Genomic DNA, 22,417 nt, shown 5'->3' on the forward strand with positions numbered 1-22,417 from the left:
AGTAAAAATACATATATTCTGTGTGCAGTGTGTAATTTGATTAGAAATCTTTGCTTTGTTGACTTTAACAGATGTTTTACTCAGTATAGATAAGATTTGTACAGCAACATATAAAATATGTATTAAATAAATGTATATGTATTAAATATGGCTGATAGGGTACGTGTGATGCATATCAAAAGCTTTTGAGGATTGTGTAGTCACAACAGGGGGCTCTAAGAAGACCTAAAATAAAGCCACATCAAGTCAACAGACTGTCAACTTCTGTTATCAGTTAAGCTCTGGGGGGTTTCAGTTTCCTGACATTTCTAACCATATCATGTTTAGAGAGCCACTTCCCCCGTCCCTCTGCACCCCAGGGACCGCACCTGTAGAAGTGAAACTTTCTGGAAACCGTCAGAGCCAAGAATAAACTTCCCTCGAAGCATGAGACCCATCTTTCGCAGAATTCAGGTGTGAAGAGGCTGAAATGCACAGACATCTTCATCAGCTCATCTAACAGTACTGCAGGGAACGCTGGAGGGGACAGAAATACCAGATAGAGTGCAGGTGTACACGCATTTTACTGTAGGTTGTTTAGTTTGTTTTGCTGTACTGTGCAGGTATCTAGAATATCAGCACACACAGTTTCAGTTTGGGCTAATATTTGGCAGACTTCTTCCAACCACATTAACAAATTCATGTACATATTCATTTGTTTGTGTTTAATTGTTTATTTGTGAGTTATTGTACTGCAATTTAATTTAATTCTATTCAATAACCTTGTCCCCAGTCAGATATAATAAAAAACAAGTCAGATAGAATAAAAAAAGACTAAATATACTAAAATGAGAAATTTACAGTATCTACATAAGGTGCAAAGTAGCTTTAAGGTAGGTTGGGTTGTGAGTTAACAGGCAGCAGCAAGTTAGTGCAAATGTGCAAATGTGAACAATGCAATAGAGAGGGAGGGGGAGTGGGAAATGCATTGACCATCAAGGTGACTTTACAAATCCGTACAAATCAACTACTCTACAAGCTCAGCGGTCGATCACACGAGCAGCAACCTGGAAGCGGTCATTCAGAACAATAATTCAACCTGCGTTCTTTATGTCCAGAAATATTTCCTCATGAACAATTTCAGCTGGTTCATGCTAGATGGATGGTTTGGTTTATGGTTCACATGCCAGCTGGTTGATGGAAGCATGAAACGTGAGTCCAGACTGCCATCTAGTGGCAAACACATCGTGAAGCTGTCTGAGCAGCCCCTATTGGGACAGTTTACCTCACTTTCACTGATGAGTAGACAAAAGCCTTATGTCCACTGTGGTTGTGTATTCAAATATGTTGAATAGATTAGATTAGATTATAGATTAGATTAGATTAGATGGATCTATTTATACCACAACGGGGAAATTCACTTTTTACAACAGCTCAAGATGCAACAAGTACAGGAAAAGAATCAGACAAAAATAAGTTAAATGGAAAATAAATAAACAATATAAGATATTTACAGAAAACAAATGTGAAGTTTACTTTGAAGAAAATGTGGGAACTGTTTTTCTTCATCTAGTTTTTTGTTTTTTTTGAACCAGATGAATATGTTTGTTTTGACGCCATGGCGTGAATTACTCTGATTACTGAGAGGTACTGAACAGTAGATCATTGACCTCATCTGTCCAATATGCTTGTGGGGAGTAATGAGAAACCATGATGCTGAGACAAATTACATTTGAACTTATTTGAATAAATGTCATTTGTAAATATGAAGTTTAATTCATAGAAATGTGGGAACTGTTTCCTCTCTGTGGGGAGTCAATGCAAAACTCAGATGTCTTCCTCCTCTACTTATCTGACTGCAAAGAGGATGACAGAGAACAGTGGACACGCAGTTTAACATGATGGACTATAGGACAGGACTGCTGCTGTTAACTGTCTGCTGGGCAGGTGAACATCTACACTGACCTTAATTTTAGATAACTTTTATTTGTGCTGCCAAGCCAATGACACACATATTTTTTGTCTCCACAGGTGTTGATGGTCAGACTCTGACAGAATCTGAACCAGTGGTTAAAAGGCCTGGAGAATCTCACAGACTGACCTGTACAGCCTCTGGATTCACATTCAGCAGCTATGGGATGCACTGGATCAGACAGGCTCCTGGAAAAGGACTGGAGTGGGTTGCCTGGATTTACAGTGGAAGTGGTAGCACCCAGTACTACTCTGAGTCAGTCAAAGGCCGGTTTACCATCTCCAGAGACAACAGGTGTATCTGCAGATGAACAGTCTGAAGACTGAAGATTCTGCTGTTTATTATTGTGCTCAAGAGCCACCGTGACACAGGAAGCCTTAGAGCTGTACACAAACCACTGCAGATGTCACTGTGACAGTCACTGATAGAACGTGCTTTACATACAAATTGTTTCTGAATCAACTCTTAATTCAGAATATTTGATGTGTCTGCCCACAACACACTCCTGTCACAACATTTGCTAAACCTAAACAAAGAGTGGAGTCAGGTTGATCTTCTCTTATGAGGCTGAGCAGCAGGGGCGTCACTAGGTTTTAAGGACGGGGGGGGGGGGGGGGGGGGGGGGGGGGCTTAGCCCCCAATAGATGCACAGGATGTGAGTGAACGTAGCGCGCAATCATAAAATTTCACAAACAGGTAACAAAGACTGAGAAATTATTTAATATTATTATTTCAGTCTGTTTTTTTAATACAGTACAAGAACAAACACAGGTTTGCACAGTAACAGTATGTTTACATCATTAAGATTAAGATTAAGATACTCTAAAAATATTTGGGTCAGGCTAATTTGTCTTTTTAAATATATATATGCGTATATATATGTATATATATATACAGAAATAAATAAAGAAATACATACATATATATATATATATATATACAGAAATAAATAAAGAAATACATATATATATATATATATATATACATATATATATAGCCCCTTTCATATTCATATTGAGTTCCATATAATTACAAGACTGTCTGCATCACAAATGACTCCATCCTGTGAAATCCTTTAGACTCACCTTTATAGTCTCCCCTGTCACTCTCTGTGCTCCTCTGCCCTGACTCCTAGAGGTCAATAGGGGTGATGGAGTGATTATTATTAGTGTTTTATATTATCATCCACTGAAGATAATCACATGTGAATGAGCTCAGCTCCTGTTTCACAGAATGCATCTATGCGTAAAGTGAGAAACACAGCTGATGCTCCGGAAGGAAGTCAGCCCAAAGATAGTATATAGTAAAAAGAGTGCACACCAGAGGAGGCTCGTCCATAGAGGCAGAGGAGGTTGGTCCTCCTCTATTTTTGAGAGGCAAGAGGAAGATCTTTTTTTTTTCAAGAAAGAGTAACTGGTTGAAATAAATCATTACCAAATCTCAATATCATTTGTAAAATATTATATACTATATCATAAAAAAAGTTTCTTCTTTGGAAGAAAATCCACTTAGAACGGTTTTCAACAGCGACAGCTGCAGACGGAGGAGACAGAGCAGTCTGTGAGAGGAGCAGGGAGCAGGAAGGTGGGGGCTAGAGGAGGACGGAGGGCTTCTGTCCTCCGTGGGAGGGATCTCCTTCCATTCACTCAATGCATTTAGGATTTTTTCATACTGATCTATGATTGGCTGAGACACGTAAAATGACTCGCTAAGGGAGGACGTCCTCCCTTACCAATCAGCAACCAGAATACAAGATTGACAGCAGGTTGGTCCAATAAGAGTTCCCAAATTTCATTCTCACATTTATACAACCATAAACAAAAAATACTTCTATGTATTTTACAGCTTTCACTGCCAGCCATGCTCGGACAAGAAATATGGAGTTTTCAGCGATATTGGAATCGGGTTCAAAGGAAATATAAGCAAATTTCTGAAAGAAAAAAAACAGTTCGGAGAAATCAGAGAGAAGCAGTCATAAAGATAATTCATAGTTTTCGTTTCATTCGTCCTGCTGGAGGACCTAACATTAGCGGCACGACAGGGACACAATACTGAGTGTGATGTACTGTGCTGTCATGAAGTATGTACATTGACTGCTGCTGCGGTAGCACAGTAAGTAGAGCAGTTGCCTGCCACACAGATGACTGGGGATCAAATCCCAGAAGGGGTACACATTGGTGTTTTTTTCGTCTTGTATGTTAGCCACTTAATAAAATGTTTTTTTAAAGAAGTCTTGTAAGTCATTGTTTTATTGCTTAATTTTCATTGAATATAAGAAAGTAGGGATAAGTAGTTGACTTGTATAAAATAACATGACACCGTGGACTGGTTTTCCTCCTGTCCTCCCCAATTTTTTCAGTCACCAGCCACCACTGGTGCACACTTTACTCTATAAACAACCAGGGACTTCACTATGCAGTTCAGACTAGCCAGCTAAGTAGCAGCGTTCTTTTAGAGCTGGAATGTAACTTTTGACCATGAAACAACAAAGGTACGTGTGCAAGCTAGGTTTTTATTTGTCAAACAGGGAGCACTTGGTTCATTAATTACATGGGACTTTCTGCTGTTAGCTGGAGGTGGAGCTGACTAATTGTTACTACCAGCAGTGATGAATACTTACTGTCCTGAAAAACTTTCTTATATCCACTCTTCTTCATCACGTTCTTCTCCTCATGCTGTTCTAGTCGCTCTGTGTGCTTCAAGGTACACACGCTGCAGGTACTGAGTGCAAGCAAGGTCGCAGGGAAATCGTGGACTGGATTTTCAGTGATGTGGGCGTTCTCTATATGAACAAGTGGAATGGATTAGATAAGGACGCATTGAAGGGGCTCTCTCTGCCTTACACTATGAAGTGAAGGGAAACTGATTTATGATCACATTTAAGTGAAAAATGACAGTTTATATTATTATTTATTTAAATTCATATTCTGGCCACTTTATATTGAATTTGTCGACACTTTATGACACCATGGCTGAGCAGCACTTTACCTACTGTGTATCAACAACACAACATTATATCAGCATATCTTACACCTCATATCTACAGGCTAATTGCTGCCAAAAAGATCAAATAAACAACCCAATCACCAGAATAAATGGTGGCCATTTATGTTTCTTCACAACACAGATATATTGCAACTTCTTGTTCTATACCATTTTGTTAATATATATGTGCTTATTGCCTGAGGCACAAAAAAGACCACACAAAAACATTTTTTGGCTCCCCTGGTGCTTTGGCCACTAACCCGGCTAGAAAATGTCCTGACATTTTGACAGGAATATCCAGCTGTGTCACGCTTACAATCTTTGAAACGCTGAGTCAGAGAGCGGTCTCTGGCCTGGTGGCTGCGCAGCTATCACTGCTATCCTCTCCACCCCCCAAAGTGAGAATTTGCTCATACACATGTACAGTGATGTGTATGTGATATGACATGTTTTGTAAAAATGTATGATACATACAGTATGATGTGTGTCAGTGCTTTGCTGAAATATAAAATTTCATTGTGGACACTGGGTTGAAATTAAACAAAACTCTAACATTAATCATTTTGTTTATTCAGCATATTTTAACAACACTACTTTTTGCCAGTTTAACATTTAAAACTCTTTTCTTCTATTTCTTCAATATATTTATTTTCCAAAATATATTTTGAATTATTTACATTGAAAATACTGTTTTTTTTCTTGTTGTTGTTTGCTTTATTATCGTTTTGTTTGTTTGTCTTCAACAATGTAGCTTTTCAAAACCAATACAGCAGAATATTATGCTGCAGTTTTATCCATCATGTTTTGAACAGAGGATGGTAATCACCATTATTTGTTGCATTAATAAATTAGAAATTAAAAGTTAAAAGTACAAGTAGAAAATTAGGGGTCATTTTCAATTTCAGTTCTTCAGATTTGCACAGTTTATTCATGTCATGGTATATTCATGAAATGATAAATCAAAAATCAACAAAACAAAACAATGATGAACTGATTTAAGTAAAGTGCAAAACTTAAATTTAGTAACTATTTTTGTTGATAGGAATTTAAGTTTTGTTTTGCTCGTATCCTTCCTGACGCTGCAGGTCCCCTGAGTCTCAGTGAAGCCACCAGCATCTAGTTTTTGTATTAGGGTTTATCACTGTGATGGGCTGGGGCCACTGTGATATAGAGCCGTACAAAAACCTGAGAGCACTAATCTTACACTCTCTCATTCTTGTGATGGATGAAAAAGGCAGGACAAAATACTTCTGATTGGATCGTGAGGTAACTACCGTCTTATTATTTTTAATTAAGTAGATTTGTGGTAAAAGTTAGTCTAAAAGTAGTTTTAAATCAGTGTTAGCGCAGAGATGTAGATTGTATCCACCAGTAAATCTTTACTTTAATAACTGATTGAGAATAAACACAGAACACTTGCTCATAGGATGACACCACAACATGATACCAACTAGGATTTTCTGTGTTTTTTAAACACTTAATGCGGTTTTAACCCATTTCTCTGGTACTTGAGGTTTTTGTTCAAGCAGTGAGTGCAGACGCAGCACTGTGATTACTTCGACTACTGGGGCAAAGGGACCAAAGTCACAGTATCATCAGGTAAGTCACTTTTAAACATAACTTAGTGACCTTTTTGTAAAATTATTTTTAAGATACAAATATTGGTGGTAGAGAAATGTTGAAATTTCTTACATAGGTTCATACTGATGTTGGAAAAACTAGAAAACTGAGCAGCCAGGTATTTCTTAGCACAGATGTTTCTTAGAAAGCGTTGAAAGAGTTATTTATTGCCACTGAATGCAGGATGTGGTTTGAGTTGTATTTCACATGGACAATTCTGATGATTTTTTAATTTCAGATTATTATTCTAGACATTTTTCCTACTGTGTAATTTCACCATGTAGAACCATACCAGGATTTTTCTTAAAAAAGAAAGTAGCATGAATTTGAAATTGTTTATCTATGTTTCTGTGTTTAAACATAGGATCAGTACGTGATTCAATTAAACAAGTACCTATGAAAAGTGATCAAATTAAATATGTTCTTTTGTAGTTAAAATAGCACAGGGACGACTTACGTTTAAAATGAAGAGTAGGTTCAGCTGTTAATCATCTCTACAAAAAAATCAAAAATGTATTTAAAAAAATATATTGTTTTGTTTATCACCTATGAAAGAAAATTTTGCATGCAAACTGACTACCATATTTTCCGGTGATCCAACTTCTTGATGATTTCTGTGATCCATTATATTCACATGATTATGTAATTGTTTATTCCTTCATTGCAATATTAATATACCGTATAGATATTTAAAGACAAACCAAGCTTTATTCCTGCAAAATGGTAAAGAATGATTCAGGACTAAATTCATGATTTCCTCCAGTCCTCTGAATCTATCAGTTTTAATGAATGAATAGGACAATGTATGGTAAAAAAAATAAGTTACAATAATGTTAAAAAGACAGAAAAATCTTGATTATCAGCGCTGAGCTGAGCTGAGCTGAGCTGAGTTTTTAACATTTATTGAAGTATTTAACAGTTAAGTTTCACAGTGGTTACATTCCATATTGTAATTATTTGTAAGATCATTTATTTAATATTGGTAAAAATCCGGGTCTCCAGATTTTGTTATTCAACCAATCATTAATCATATTAATCTCCACATAAATGGCTGTGTTATTCATGTGATATTGTATGTATGTGATTTTAAATTGAAAAGAATCCACTCTGTTTCATTTGGTTCAGTGCGACTCTTGGATATAAAATCCCTGCTGGTTTTCTTGCATTTAGCTTTAACTTTTATCAAAGGAGAAACAGTAACATTGATCCAGTCTGTTTATCTGTGTGCTAAGCAGACAAACAAAAAAAATATCAATAGGACATCATTTATTAAAACGTATTATGAATTGAAATGATCTTTTGGGCAGGTTCTGTCTCTCTTTAGTTTCATCATTCAAACTAATATCTTGTGGATGACTATTACCTGATTAAGTGTTTTATAGTGAACCATAAGATATAAAGTATTTTAAAGATGATGATATAAAGGATTTTGAAGATGATTTAGATCAAAATGCCTTTGCTGCTGGGAAAATCATCTGATGATAGCATCTTATCATGAACAATGATAATAAGAATGCTTATATTTTTGTATATTATCGTATAGTGGTGATCGTCCCAACAAAGGAGCATGATATTCTCTCTGTCAGTGATGATAACTGGTTATACCAAAAGCTGTTGGTGAGCTGCATGTGTTATTCACAGACATACGTATTGATATGTTTCCTCTTTCACAGGACAAACTGCCACAGCCCCGACTCTGTTTCCTTTGGTTCAATGCCAACCTGGGTCTGGTGATAGAATCACTGTTGGTTGTCTCGCACTTGACTTCTCACCAAGCAGTCTTACTTTCCAGTGGACCGATGCCCGTGGGTCCAGCTTGAACTCTGTGAAATACCCTCAAGTTGAGAAAAACAACAAATTCACAGAAGTCAGTTTGGCCGAATTGCCAAAGTCTGACTGGGATGCGATGCATTCTTTTACTTGTTCTGCAGGCTCCATGAGTTTGAAGCTGCGAAAACGTGTGTATAAGACAAATGCATCACCTTGTTTATTTTTGTTAGATTTCTGAATGTTCAGTTATTATTTTTTCTCTTTTCTATAATTGTTTCTCTCGTGTTTACACTCATCTGTCTGTTTTTTTTGTATTCTTAGCCCCACCCCGTCCAAAGGTAACTTTGCTATCAGTGCCACGAGGAGATACTCAAGCTCTAGTGTGTACAATTGATTATTTTGCCCCAAAGGAATTGACAGTCAATTGGAAAAAGAATGCACATAATGTCCCTGGCAGCACTGATTGGAAGCCTGAATCAATTGGAAACAAGTTTTCAGCTGTCAGTATCCTGAACGTCAACAACACGGACTGGGACAACAAGGATGTTTACAAGTGTGAGGTGACGCACGCTGGAACACAATATACAAAGAAGGCCTCTAAAGGTACAGACCCACTACAGTCATTGTGTAATACTGTTGTTCTGTAACTCAATAGTAGCATAATAGTAACAAATGTTAAGTAACATGTTGCTCTCTTTTATGTAGCTCCCATTACAGTGACACTGAACCAACCGAGTCCCAAAGAGATTTTCAGCAACAACCAGGTTAAGTTGGAGTGTGTCATTACTGGACAAGACCGGAGTATTGTCGATGATACTAAAATCACGTGGCAAATTGATGGACAAAATGTGATCGAAAATGTGACTCATTTAGCAACACAGTCCAGCAGTGGCCAGTATAGCAAAACCAGCACGATGACTCGCAGTTACACTGAGTGGCTGGGAGTCACCAAAGTGCGCTGTTCTGCTGAAGGAAACGATATGACTCCAGTTGTTCAAGATCTGACTGTCCACAAGGGAGGTATGTCACCGAGTCACGCGTCATAATTCATGTCTAGTGAACATCATCATCATAGTCATATATCAACCACTCTGTTAAACTGAGTATCTCTTTCAGATGGAGAGAACAAGCCCAAAGTGCATGTCCTCCAAGACAACGACCTCCAAGAAACTGACAGTGAGATCACCCTGGTGTGTCTGGTCACCAGTCCGAAGCTGCGGGATTACTACATCGCCTGGTCGGAGCATACTGGACAAAAGAACGGCGAGTACACTGATGGCATCAACTTCCCGCCACAGAAGACCAAAACTGGCTACTCAGTCACGAGTGTTTACACCATCACCAAGGAGAAGTGGAAGACACATAAGGTCGGGTGCTACGTCTGGCCTGCTGGCGACAATGTCAGCATGCTTCCGCGAGAGGCGTCGAAGGCCCAGGGTAACTCGATTGAATGTTGAATAGCAGATTCAGCTTTATGTGTGGTATTTTGTGCTGGCGTGTTCTGTCCCTGTGTGTTGTCGCTGCCATGGAAACATGTGCGCGCCGTGATGTCACCGGTCTCTGTGATTGTAAAAACACGATTGTCGATTTTAGTCTTCCCTTCTGTTTTGATGTCGTCCTATTGTGTTTTTAATCTGTCTGTGTCACAATGTCTAACAGCTGGAGATGTGTGCTGACTGTTTCAAATAAATGTTGCATGGAGACTCTTGTGTTACACGTTCATGAATGACTCTGGGCTGAAAGGCACTGACTCACTGTAGTACACTGCACTGTGCCACGGTTTGGCAAGAGGAACATTTAAACATGATATGAGATCATATAGTGATGCTGATGATTCAAGTTTGAGCACTATTCAAGAGAGACAAAGGCATCTTATCTTAATGAAAATACACACACGCACGCATATATATGCACACATCTCATCTAACCTATACCTTCCTCTTCTTAGACATTGATCCAGGGTCAATGCCTTTTTCTCTGAGCTGCATAGACGATGCCAGTGAAGAGGATGAGTACAGCAGTCTGTGGTCCACAGCCTCCTCCTTCGTATTTCTCTTCATATCTTCTGTCTTCTATAGCGTGATACTGAGCCTGGTCAAGGTAAACATGCAGGAACCAAAGACTATATAGGATATAATAAGCATGTATAGGTCCACTGAAAATAACTAAACAATTTGAAACACACACACACACACGTTTCTGTCTGTCGTTATGATAAAATGCATCCAGCATAACTGAATACAATTAGAAACAACAGAGGCAGTAATAATGATAAAAAGGGCACATTTCTCTGTCCGCTACAATGGACCACAGAGAAGAAAAAAAAAAGAAGTTTAGAACAGTTTTAATTTGCATTTTACACAGTCAAGTGGTGTGTAATGCAGCTTTTCCAGTTCATTAGTACAGCCATGTTCGACTGATCAACACTTTTAATTTGAAGAGCATCTATAGAACGTGTGCTGTTTGACTTTGACATTTGAATTTAACAAATTAAACGTATTACCATCTTTTCAGTAACAAACCACAGGAAGTAAAAGTCCAGCTGTATGAGGATAAAGCTTTTTATGCAAGATCTAAAAAGAATTTTTGTCAGAATGAACCAATAATACGGCCCAACAGCTGAGTCACCTGCACCACTTCTATTTATTTTTTTCAGATGAAGAGACAGTGAATGACAAGATGGATGCAGCACAGAGACGACTACAGGACTTCATTTCTTTTTTCCTTATATAGTTTGAAAAACATTTAAGTTCAATCACTTCAGATATTTCATTTGAATTGATAATATACTGTTCATCTGCTAAATCAGAGGGTCATCATGAATTGTGATTAAGGTAACTGGGAATGATTTTGCCTGTGACCTGTATTAAGAAAAAAAAATGCATCTGCAGTTTAAACATTGTTTGTATAAATAAAAGTGTGTACTGTTGGTATATTCTGATTACAAATATTACCTGATTACTTGTCTTTAACACAGTAAGGGTAATAAAAAATGTGTTAGTGTAGTATTCACTTTTTAATAATATGTAAAATATATATATACATACAAAAATAAACAAGTACAAATACATATATTCTGTGTGCATTGTGTAATTTGTTTAGAAATCTTTGCTTTGTTGACTTTAATCATGAACTCAACAGATATTTTACTCAGTATAGATAAGATTCGTACAGCAACATATAAAATATGTATTAAATAAATGTATACGTATTAAATATGGCTGATCGGGTACATGTGATGCATATCAAAAGCTTTTGAGGATTGTGTAGTCACAGCAGAGGGCTCTAAGAAGACCTAAAATAACGCCACATCAAGTCAACAGACTGTCAACTTCTGTTATCGGTTAAGCTCTGGGGGGTTTCAGTTTCCTGACATTTCTAACCATATAATGTTTAGAGAGCCACTTCCCCCGTCCCTCTGCACCCCAGGGACCGCACCTGTAGAAGTGAAACTTTCTGGAAACCGTCACAGCCAAGAATAAACTTCCCTCGAAGCATGAGACTCATCTTTCGCAGCATGTATTTGCATCTCGGTGGGAATTCAGGCGTGAAGAGGCTGAAATGCACAGACACCTTTATCAGATCATCTAAAAGTACTGCAGGGAATGCTGGAGGGGACAGAAATACCAGATAGAGTGCAGGTGTACTCGTGTTTTACTGTAGGTTGTTTAGTTTGTTTGCTGTACTATGCAGTTATCTTGTTTTTTGTTTTTTGCTTTATTATTGGTTTGTTTTCAACAATATAGCCTTCCAAAACCAATATAGCAGAAAATCATGATACAGTTTTATCCAGCATGTTCTGAATAGAGGATGGTAATCACCATTACAAACAATTGTGTGGGTGGGTGTTGCATCAATACATTTGAAATAAAAAGTTAAAAGTAAAAGTAAAAGAAAATATTTCAGTTCTTCAGATAAGCACAGTTCCTCTAAAGTCATGGTTTATTCATGAAATGATGGATAAAAAAAATCAACAAAACAAAACTATGATAAACTGATTTAAGTAAAGTGCAAAATTTAAATTCAGTAGCTATTTTTGTTGAGTGAAATTTAAGTCCTGTTCTACTCGTATCCTCCCTGATGCTGCAGGTCCCCTGAGTCTCAGTGAAGTCACCAGTATCTAGTTTTGTCACTGTGATGGGCAGGGGCCACTGTGATATAGAGCTGTACAAAAACCTAAGAGCACTAATCTTGTACTCTCTCATTCTTGTGATGGATGAAAAAGGCAGGACAAAATATTTCTGCTTGGATCATGAGGTAACTACCGTCTTTATTATTTTTAACAAGTAGATTAGTGGTTAAAAGTTAGTTAATAAGTAGTTTAAAGTCAATGTTAGCGCAGAGATGTAACAGTAAATCTTTACTCTAATAACTGATTGAGAAGTTAGGGTTAGGGTTATGGAGAGAATTTTGTTCCTTTATTATTCAATCAAATAGAATAGATTTGAAACCAAAAAAGAGATTTGAGAGCAAAAAAAAAGTGGCAATCAACATTTTCTTTTTTTTTTGAGATCGAAACAGAACAGGTTGCAATTGAAAAAAAAATGTGAGAGAACATATTTCTTCAACTTCAATCAAAACTAATGTTTGTAAGTAAAAACATACGACCATTTTGCTTATAAATCAGTCCTCTTTGCTTTCAAGTTAAAAACCTTTGCTTGCAAATAAGTCCTCTTTGCTTGCGAGTTATAAAGTTTTGTTTGCAAATCAGTCCTCTTTGCTTGCAAGTTCTAAAGTTTTGCTTGCGAATTCAACTGCACTTGATGGGCGGGGCCTACGCTGGTGGATGAGAGAAGAGTTTCTATTGGTTGGTTTGACCTGGCTCCAGCGCCAGCTACGTCTTCCACATTCCCTTGTGCTGTGCTGCTTGGAGGCAAGCCTGTCGCTCTTTAAACGTTTCCCATAAGTAATGAATTGCACTATATAGCGTTGGCTACAGCCTGCCGTACATTCACAACAACAACAACAACAACAACACAAGTAATGAATTATAATGCCCTGCTGCTGCAAGCACACTGATTAGCAGCAACATGGTTGTCTCTGCTAGTCACGGCCTGAGCAGAGTAGCCTAATGAGTGAGTGAATTACAGGGAGGCGTATACAATGTAGGGCTGTGATTTAAACATTTAGTGTTGCATGGTACTCGCGGTGCCAAAACGTCACGGTTCCTACACAACACTACTGTCAGCCGGGGTACGGACGGACGGAGAAGACCGCGACAGCCCACAAACACCCGCTATAAAGCAGCTAACATTGAAAATGAGTATAGTGGCGCTGAGCTAGCAGTATAGCGGCGCAGCGCCGTTGTTCCACCGTCCGGGAGAACCCTGACCGTGGATTACTAAACTACCGCTGAACGCGGTGCCAGTTTCCACTGTATAGCGGGCTGCCGCTACTCCTCCCGCTGCCAAAGGCTAGCTGCAAGGATTGCAACACAATGATGCCTCTGCAGATGCTGGCACTCCATGTTGACCAGTGTAGCCCTCAATATAACAGACACATAAATCTGAGTTTGGTAATGTGCGTGAATTTGTTGAATTATTCGCCACGAGTGTTTGTTGACATTAGAACAGCTGTAGTGAGAACGGGAGCCGGGAGGAGTAGCTGCTTTATAGCGGGTGTTTGTGGGCTGCCGCGGTCTTCTCCGTCCGTCCGTACCCCGGCTGACAGTAGTGTTGTGTAGGAACCGTGACGTTTTGGCACCGCGAGTACCATGCAACACTAAATGTTTAAATCACAGCCCTACATTGTATACGCCTCCCTGTAATTCACTCACTCATTAGGCTACTCTGCTCAGGCCGTGACTAGCAGAGACAACCATGTTGCTGCTAATCAGTGTGCTTGCAGCAGCAGGGCATTATAATTCATTACTTGTGTTGTTGTTGTTGTTGTTGTTGTGAATGTACGGCAGGCTGTAGCCAACGCTATATAGTGCAATTCATTTCTTATGGGAAACGTTTAAAGAGCGACAGGCTTGCCTCCAAGCAGCACAGCACAAGGGAATGTGGAAGACGTAGCTGGAGCTGGAGCCAGGTCAAACCAACCAATAGAAACTCTTCTCTCATCCACCAGCGTAGGCCCCGCCCATCAAGTGCAGTTGAATTCGCAAGCAAAACTTTAGAACTTGCAAGCAAAGAGGACTGATTTGCAAACAAAACTTTATAACTCGCAAGCAAAGAGGACTTATTTGCAAGCAAAGGTTTTTAACTTGAAAGCAAAGAGGACTGATTTATAAGCAAAATGGTCGTATGTTTTTAGTTACAAACATTAGTTTTGATTGAAGTTGAAGAAATATGTTCTCTCACATTTTTTTTTCAATTGCAACCTGTTCTGTTTCGATCTCAAAAAAAAAAGAAAATGTTGATTGCCACTTTTTTTTTGCTCTCAAATCTCCTTTTTGGTTTCAAATCTATTCTATTTGATTGAATAATAAAGGAACAAAATTCTCTCCATATAGGGTTAGGGTTAGGGTGATGTTGTGGTGTCATCCTTGCTCATAGGATGACACCACAACATAATACCGACTTAATGACTTTTTAACCCATTTGTCTAGTACTTGAGGTTTTTGTTCAAGCAGTGAGTGCAGACGCAGCACAGTGATTACTTCGACTACTGGGGTAAAGGGACCCAAGTCACAGTATTATCAAGTAAGTCACTTTTAAACATATATAACAGGACCTTTTTTAAAAAAAAAAAAAATTTTAGACGTGAATATTTCTGGTAAAAAACTAGAAAACTGAGCAGCCAGATGTTTCTTAGCACAGCTGTTTCTTAGAAAGCGTTGAAAGAGTTATTTATTGCCACTGAATGCAGGATGTGGCTTGAGTTGAACTTAACATGGACAGTTCTGATGAATCTTTTTATTCAGATTATTATCCTAGACATTCTATCTACAGTGTAATTTCACTATGTAAAACCATACCAGGATTTTTAAAAAAAGGAACATAAATTTGACTGTGTTTAATTTTTTCTGTGTTTAAATACAGGATCAGTACGTGATTCAATTAAACAAGTACCTATGAAAAGTGATGAAGTTAAATACGTTCTTTTGCAATTAAAATAGCACAGGGACGACATACATTTAAAATGCAGAGTAGGTTTAGCTGTTAATCATCAGCAAAAACGATACAAATTTAGTATTTCATTTTAAATTTCATTACAGTATTGATATACCATATAGATATTTAAAGGACAATGTAAGGTAAAATACAAAAGAAGTTGCAACAATGTTAAAAAGACAGAAAAATCTTAATGATCAAGAGCTGGGTTTTAAACATTTATTGAAGTGTTTCACAGTTTCATGGTTAAATTCCTTATATTGTTATTATTTTTAAGATCATTTATTAAACATTGGAAAAAATCTGGGTCTCCATATTTTGATATTCAACCAATCATTAATCACATTACTCTCCACATTAACGGCTGTGTTATTCATGTGATACTGTATGTATGTGATTTTAAATTGAAAAGAATCCACTCTGTTTCATTTGGTTCAGTGCGACTCTTGGATATAAAATCCCTGCTGGTTTTCTTGCATTTAACTTTTAACTTTTATCAAAGGAGAAACAGTAACATTGATCCAGTCTGTTTATCTGTGTGCTAAGCAGACAAACAAGAAAAATATCAATAGGACATCATTTATTAAAACGTATTATGAATTGAAATGATCTTTTGGGCAGGTTCTGTCTCTCTTTAGTTTCATCATTCAAACTAATATCTTGTGGATGACTATTACCTGATTAAGTGTTTTATAGTGAACCATAAGATATAAAGTATTTTAAAGATGATGATATAAAGGATTTTGAAGATGATTTAGATCAAAATGCCTTTGCTGCTGGGAAAATCATCTGATGATAGCATCTTATCATGAACAATGATAATAAGATTGCTTATATTTTTGTATATTATCGTATAGTGGTGATCGTCCCAACAAAGGAGCATGATATTCTCTCTGTCAGTGATGATAACTGGTTATACCAAAAGCTGTTGGTGAGCTGCATGTGTTATTCACAGACATACGTATTGATATGTTTCCTCTTTCACAGGACAAACTGCCACAGCCCCGACTCTGTTTCCTTTGGTTCAATGCCAACCTGGGTCTGGTGATAGAATCACTGTTGGTTGTCTCGCACTTGACTTCTCACCAAGCAGTCTTACTTTCCAGTGGACCGATGCCCGTGGGTCCAGCTTGAACTCTGTGAAATACCCTCAAGTTGAGAAAAATAACAAATTCACAGAAGTCAGTTTGGTCGAATTGCCAAAGTCTGACTGGGATGCGATGCATTCTTTTACTTGTTCTGCAGGCTCCAGGAGTTTGAAGCTGCAAAAACGTGTGTATAAGACAAATACATCACCTTGTTCATTTTTATTAGATTTCTGAATGTTCAGTTATTATTTTTTCTCTTTTCTATAATTATTTCTCTCGTGTTTACACTCATCTGTCTGTTTTTTTTTGTATTCTTAGCCCCACCCCGTCCAAAGGTAACTTTGCTATCAGTGCCACGAGGAGATACTCAAGCTCTAGTGTGTACAATTGATTATTTTGCCCCAAAGGAATTGACAGTCAAATGGAAAAAGAATGCACATAATGTCCCTGGCAGCACTGATTGGAAGCCTGAATCAATTGGAAACAAGTTTTCAGCTGTCAGTATCCTGAACGTCAACAACACGGACTGGGACAACAGGGATGTTTACAAGTGTGAGGTGACGCACGCTGGAACACAATATACAAAGAAGGCCTCTAAAGGTACAGACCCACTACAGTCATTATGTAATACTGTTGTTCTGTAACTCAATAGTGGCATGATAGTACACAAATGTTAAGTAACATGTTGCTCTCTTTTATGTAGCTCCCATCACAGTGACACTGAACCAACCGAGTCCCAAAGAGATTTTCAACAACAACCAGGTTAAGTTGGAGTGTGTCATTACTGGACAAGACCGGAGTATTGTCGATGATACTAAAATCACGTGGCAAATTGATGGACAAAATGTGACCGAAAATGTGACTCATTTAGCAACACAGTCCAGCAGTGGCCAGTATAGCAAAACCAGCACGATGACTTGCAGTTACACTGAGTGGCTGGGAGTCACCAAAGTGCGCTGTTCTGCCGAAGGAAACGATATGACTCCGGTTGCACAAGATCTGACTGTCCACAAGGGAGGTATGTCACCGAGTCACGTGTCATTCATGTCTAGTGAACATCATCATCATAGTCATATATCAACCACTCTGTTAAACTGAGTATCTCTTTCAGATGGAGAGAGGCCAAAAGTAACAGTGCATGTCCTCCAAGAGAACGCCCTCCAAGAAGCTGACAGTGAGATCACCCTGGTGTGTCTGGTCACCAGTCGTAAGCTGCAGGATTACTACATCGCCTGGACGGAACATACTGGACAAGAGAATGGCGAGTACACTGATGGCATCAACTCCCCACCACAGAAGACCAAAACTGGCTACTCAGTCACAAGTGTTTACACCATCACCAAGGAGAAGTGGAACACACATAAGGTCAGGTGCTACGTCTGGCCTGCTGGCAGAAATGCTAGCATGGACCCAAAAGAGGTGTCAAAAGTGACGCACGATGGAACACAATGTAAAAAGAAGGCCTCTAAAGGTACAGACCCACTACAGTCGTTGTGTAGTACTGTTGTTCTGTAACTCAATAGTGACATAATAGTACACAAATGTTAAGTAACATGTTGCTCTCTTTTATGTAGCTCTCATCACAGTGTCACTGAACCAACCGAGTCCCAAAGAGATTTTCAGCAACAACCAGGTTAAGTTGGAGTGTGTCATTACTGGACAAGAACAGAGTATTGTCAATGATACTAAAATCACGTGGCAAATTGATGGACAAGATGTGGCTGAAAATGTGACTCCTTCAGCAACACAGTCCAGTAGTGGCCAGTATAGCAAAACCAGCACAATGACTCGCAGTTACACTGAGTGGCTGGGAGTCACCAAAGTGCGCTGTTCTGCTGAAGGAAACGATATGACTCCAGTTGTTCAAGATCTGACTGTCCACAAGGGAGGTATGTCACCGAGTCACGCGTCATAATTCATGTCTAGTGAACATCATCATCATCGTCATATATCAACCACTCTGTTAAACTGAGTATCTCTTTCAGATGGAGAGAGGCCAAAAATAACAGTGCATGTACTCCAAGAGAACACCCTCCAAGAAGCTGACAGTGAGATCACCCTGGTGTGTCTGGTCACCAGTCGTAAGCTGCAGGATTACTACATCGCCTGGTCAGAGCATATTGGACAAAAGAACAGCGAGTACACTAATGGCATCAACTCCCCGCCACAGAAGACCAAAACTGGCTACTCAGTCACAAGTGTTTATACCATCACCAAGGAGAAGTGGAACACACATAAGGTCAGGTGCTACGTCTGGCCTGCTGGCAGAAATGCTAGCATGGACCCAAAAGAGGTGTCAAAAGTGACACACGCTGGAACACAATGTAAAAAGAAGGCCTCTAAAGGTACAGACCCACTACAGTCATTGTGTAATACTGTTGTTCTGTAACTCAATAGTGACATAATAGTACACAAATGTTAAGTAACATGTTGCTCTCTTTTATGTAGCTCCCATCACAGTGACACTGAACCAACCAAGTCCCAAAGAGATTTTCAACAACGGCCAGGTTAAGTTGGAGTGTATCATTACTGGACAAGACCAGAGTATTGTCGATGATACCAAAATCACGTGGCAAATTGATGGACAAAATGTTACCGAAATTGTGACTCCTTCAGCAACACAGTCCAGTAGTGGGAAGTATAGCAAAACCAGCACGATGACTCGCAATTACACTGAGTGGATGGGAGTCACCAAAGTGCGCTGTTCCGCCGAGGGAAACGATATGACTCCAGTTGTTCAAGATCTGACTGTCCACAAGGGAGGTATGTCACCGAGTCACACGTCATAATTCATGTCTAGTGAACATCATCATCATAGTCATATATCAACCACTCTGTTAACAGTGGTGGACAGTAACGGAGTAAATTTACTTGAGTACTGTACTTAAGTACATATCCAGAGGATTTGTACTTTACTTGAGTATTAGATTTCTTTGGTACTTATTACTCTTACTTGAATACGTTTCCAAGACAAATATTTTTACTTTTACTCAAGTTAATTTCTAGGAATTCTGAAAAGTACTCGTTACTTTCAGGTCTGCTCTTTTTTTTTTCTAAAATACTATTGGACACAAGCTGTGTTTGTCAAAGAAGGAAACCTATCACAGTGCACACTCTCCACTGGGATCTACGTAAAAGCGGAAATACATCATCCCTCCCCATAAGGATACCACCAAAGTAGCCACGCTCTTGACTGCGTTTGTCAACACAAAACCACGACAATGGCTGCATCAGATGTACTTTATTGTAAAGCAGTGATTCTCAACCAGTGGTCTGGGGACAACATTGGTCTTTGAGGGGGTTCCAGTTCCCAACTTAGCTAAATGATAGAGAGTTAGTTGGACGGTGCAGGTTCATTTGGTTACAGTTTTAATGATTGTTAATAAACATCTGCATCTGCAACATCTGCTGTCCTCCTGTGATCCCATTCATTTTATCTGTTTTTCTAGGTGTTTCTGCAGGCTTTATATAACATTGTGGTTCTAAAAGCAAGCACATCAGTGCAGGTGGTTTCAAAGAGTTAATTCTCAGAAACAAGAGTTAAAAGGTCCTTAAATTCATCTAGAAAAAATTATAGTAACTCATTAATGTGAAACATAAGAAATTTACTCTTACTCTTACTTTTACTTAAAGTAAATTTAAAAGCATGTACTTTTGGATACTTAAGTACCTTTAAAAGCAAGTACTTTTTTACTCTTACTCGAGTAACATGTCAACTGAGCTACTTTTACTCAAGTACTGGGGTCGAGTACTCTGTCCATCTCTGTCTGTTAAACTGAGTATCTCTTTCAGATGGAGAGAACAAGCTCAACGTAACAGTGCATGTCCTCCAAGACAATGACCTCCAAGATGCTGACAGTGAGGTCACCCTGGTGTGTCTGGTCACCAGTAGTAAGCTGCAGGATTACTACATCGCCTGGTCGGAACATATTGGACAAAAGAACGGCGAGTACACTGATGGCATCAACTCCCCGCCACAGAAGACCAAAACTGGCTACTCAGTCACAAGTGTTTACACCATCACCAAGGAGAAGTGGAACACACATAAGGTCGGGTGCTACGTCTGGCCCGCTGGCAGTGATGTCCACATGGACCCAAAAGAGGTGTCGAAGGCCCAGGGTAACTCGCTTGAATGTTGAATAGCAGATTCAGCTTTACGTGTGGTATTTTGTGCTGGCGTGTTCTGTCCCTGTATGTTGTCGCTGCCATGGAAACATGTGTGCGCCGTGATGTCACCGGTCTCTGTGATTGTGAAAACACGAGTCAACATGTCGATTTTAGTCTACCCTTCTGTTTTGATGTCATCCTATTGTGTTTTAATCTGTCTGTGTCACAATGTCTAACGGCTGGAGATGTGTGCTGACTGTTTCAAATAAATGTTGCATGGAGACTCTTGTGTTACACGTTCATGAATGACTTTGGGCTGAAAGGCACTGACTCACTGTAGTACACTGCACTGTGCCACGGTTTGGCTAGAGGAACATTTAAACATGATATGAGATCATATAGTGATGCTGATGATTCAAGTTTGAGCTCACACACACACTTAGCACACATATATATACACACATCTCATCTAACCTATACCTTCCTCTTCTTAGACATTGATCCAGGGTCAATGCCTTTTTCTCTGAGCTGCACAGACGATGCCAGTGAAGAGGATGAGTACAGCAGTCTGTGGTCCACAGCCTCCTCCTTCGTATTTCTCTTCATATCTTCTGTCTTCTATAGCGTGATACTGAGCCTGGTCAAGGTAAACATGCAGGAACTCTTCTGCAGTTCAGTTATACTAACCAAAGACTATATAGGATATAATAAGCATGTATAAATCCACTGATCCACTGTCGTTAGGATGAAATGCATCCAGTATAACTTAATACAATTAGAAACCACAGAGGCAGTTATAATGATAAAAAGGGCACATTTCTCTGTCCGCTACAAAGGACCTCAGAGAAGAAAATAAAAAGTTTAGAACAGTTTTCATTTGCATTTTACACAGTAAAGTGGTGTGTAATGCAGCTTTTCCAGTTCATTAGTACAGCCATGTTCGACTGATCAACACTTTTAATTTGAAGAGCATCTATAGAAAATGTGCTGTTTGACTTTGACATTTGAATTTAACAAATTAAACGTATTACCATGTTTTCAGTAACAAACCACAGGAAGTAAAAGTCCAGCTGTATGAGGATAAAGCTTTTTATGCAAGATCTAAAAAGAAATGTCAGAATGAACCAATGATACGGCCCAACAGCTGAGTCACCTGCACCACTTCTATTCATTTTTTTTCAGATGAAGAGACAGTGAATGACAAGATGGATGCAGCACGGAGACGACAGGACTTTTTTCCTTATATTGTTTGAAAAACATTTAAGTTCAATCACTTCAGATATTTCATTTGAATTGATAATATACTGTCCATCTGCTAAATCAGAGGGTCATCATGAATTGTGATTAATGTAACTGGGAATGATTTTGGCTGTGACCTGTATAAAAATAAAAACAATGCATCTGCAGTTTAAACATTGTTTGTATAAATTAATGTGTGTACTGTTGGTACATTCTGATTACAGATATTACCTGATTACTTTTCCTTAACACGGTAAGGGTAATTAAAAGTGTGTTAGTGTAGTATTCACTTTTTAATAATATGTAAAATGTATATATACATACAAAAATAAACAAGTAAAAATACATATATTCTGTGTGCAGTGTGTAATTTGATTAGAAATCTTTGCTTTGTTGACTTTAATCATGAACTCAACAGATATTTTACTCAGATAAATATCGTACATCAACATATAAAATATGTATTAAATCAATGTATACGTATTAAATATGGCTGATAGGGTATGTGTGATGCATATCAAAAGATTTTGAGTATTGTGTAGTCACAGCAGCAGGCTCTAAGAAGACCTAAAATAAAGCCACATCAAGTCAACAGACTG

General features: G+C 38.6%; 1 protein-coding gene and 1 pseudogene across 1 annotated transcript in view; both read left to right on the forward strand.

The window, feature by feature from the left end:
• LOC115575203 (immunoglobulin alpha-2 heavy chain) overlaps positions 1 to 22,417 on the forward strand; it is a 225,356-nt gene that overhangs the window by 168,186 nt on the left and 34,753 nt on the right. The window lies entirely within an intron of this gene.
• LOC115576103 (uncharacterized) lies at positions 1,878 to 22,146 on the forward strand (annotated as a pseudogene).

This window comes from Sparus aurata, chromosome 23 (genome assembly GCF_900880675.1).
Source record: "Sparus aurata chromosome 23, fSpaAur1.1, whole genome shotgun sequence".
Lineage (NCBI taxonomy): Eukaryota > Metazoa > Chordata > Actinopteri > Spariformes > Sparidae > Sparus > Sparus aurata.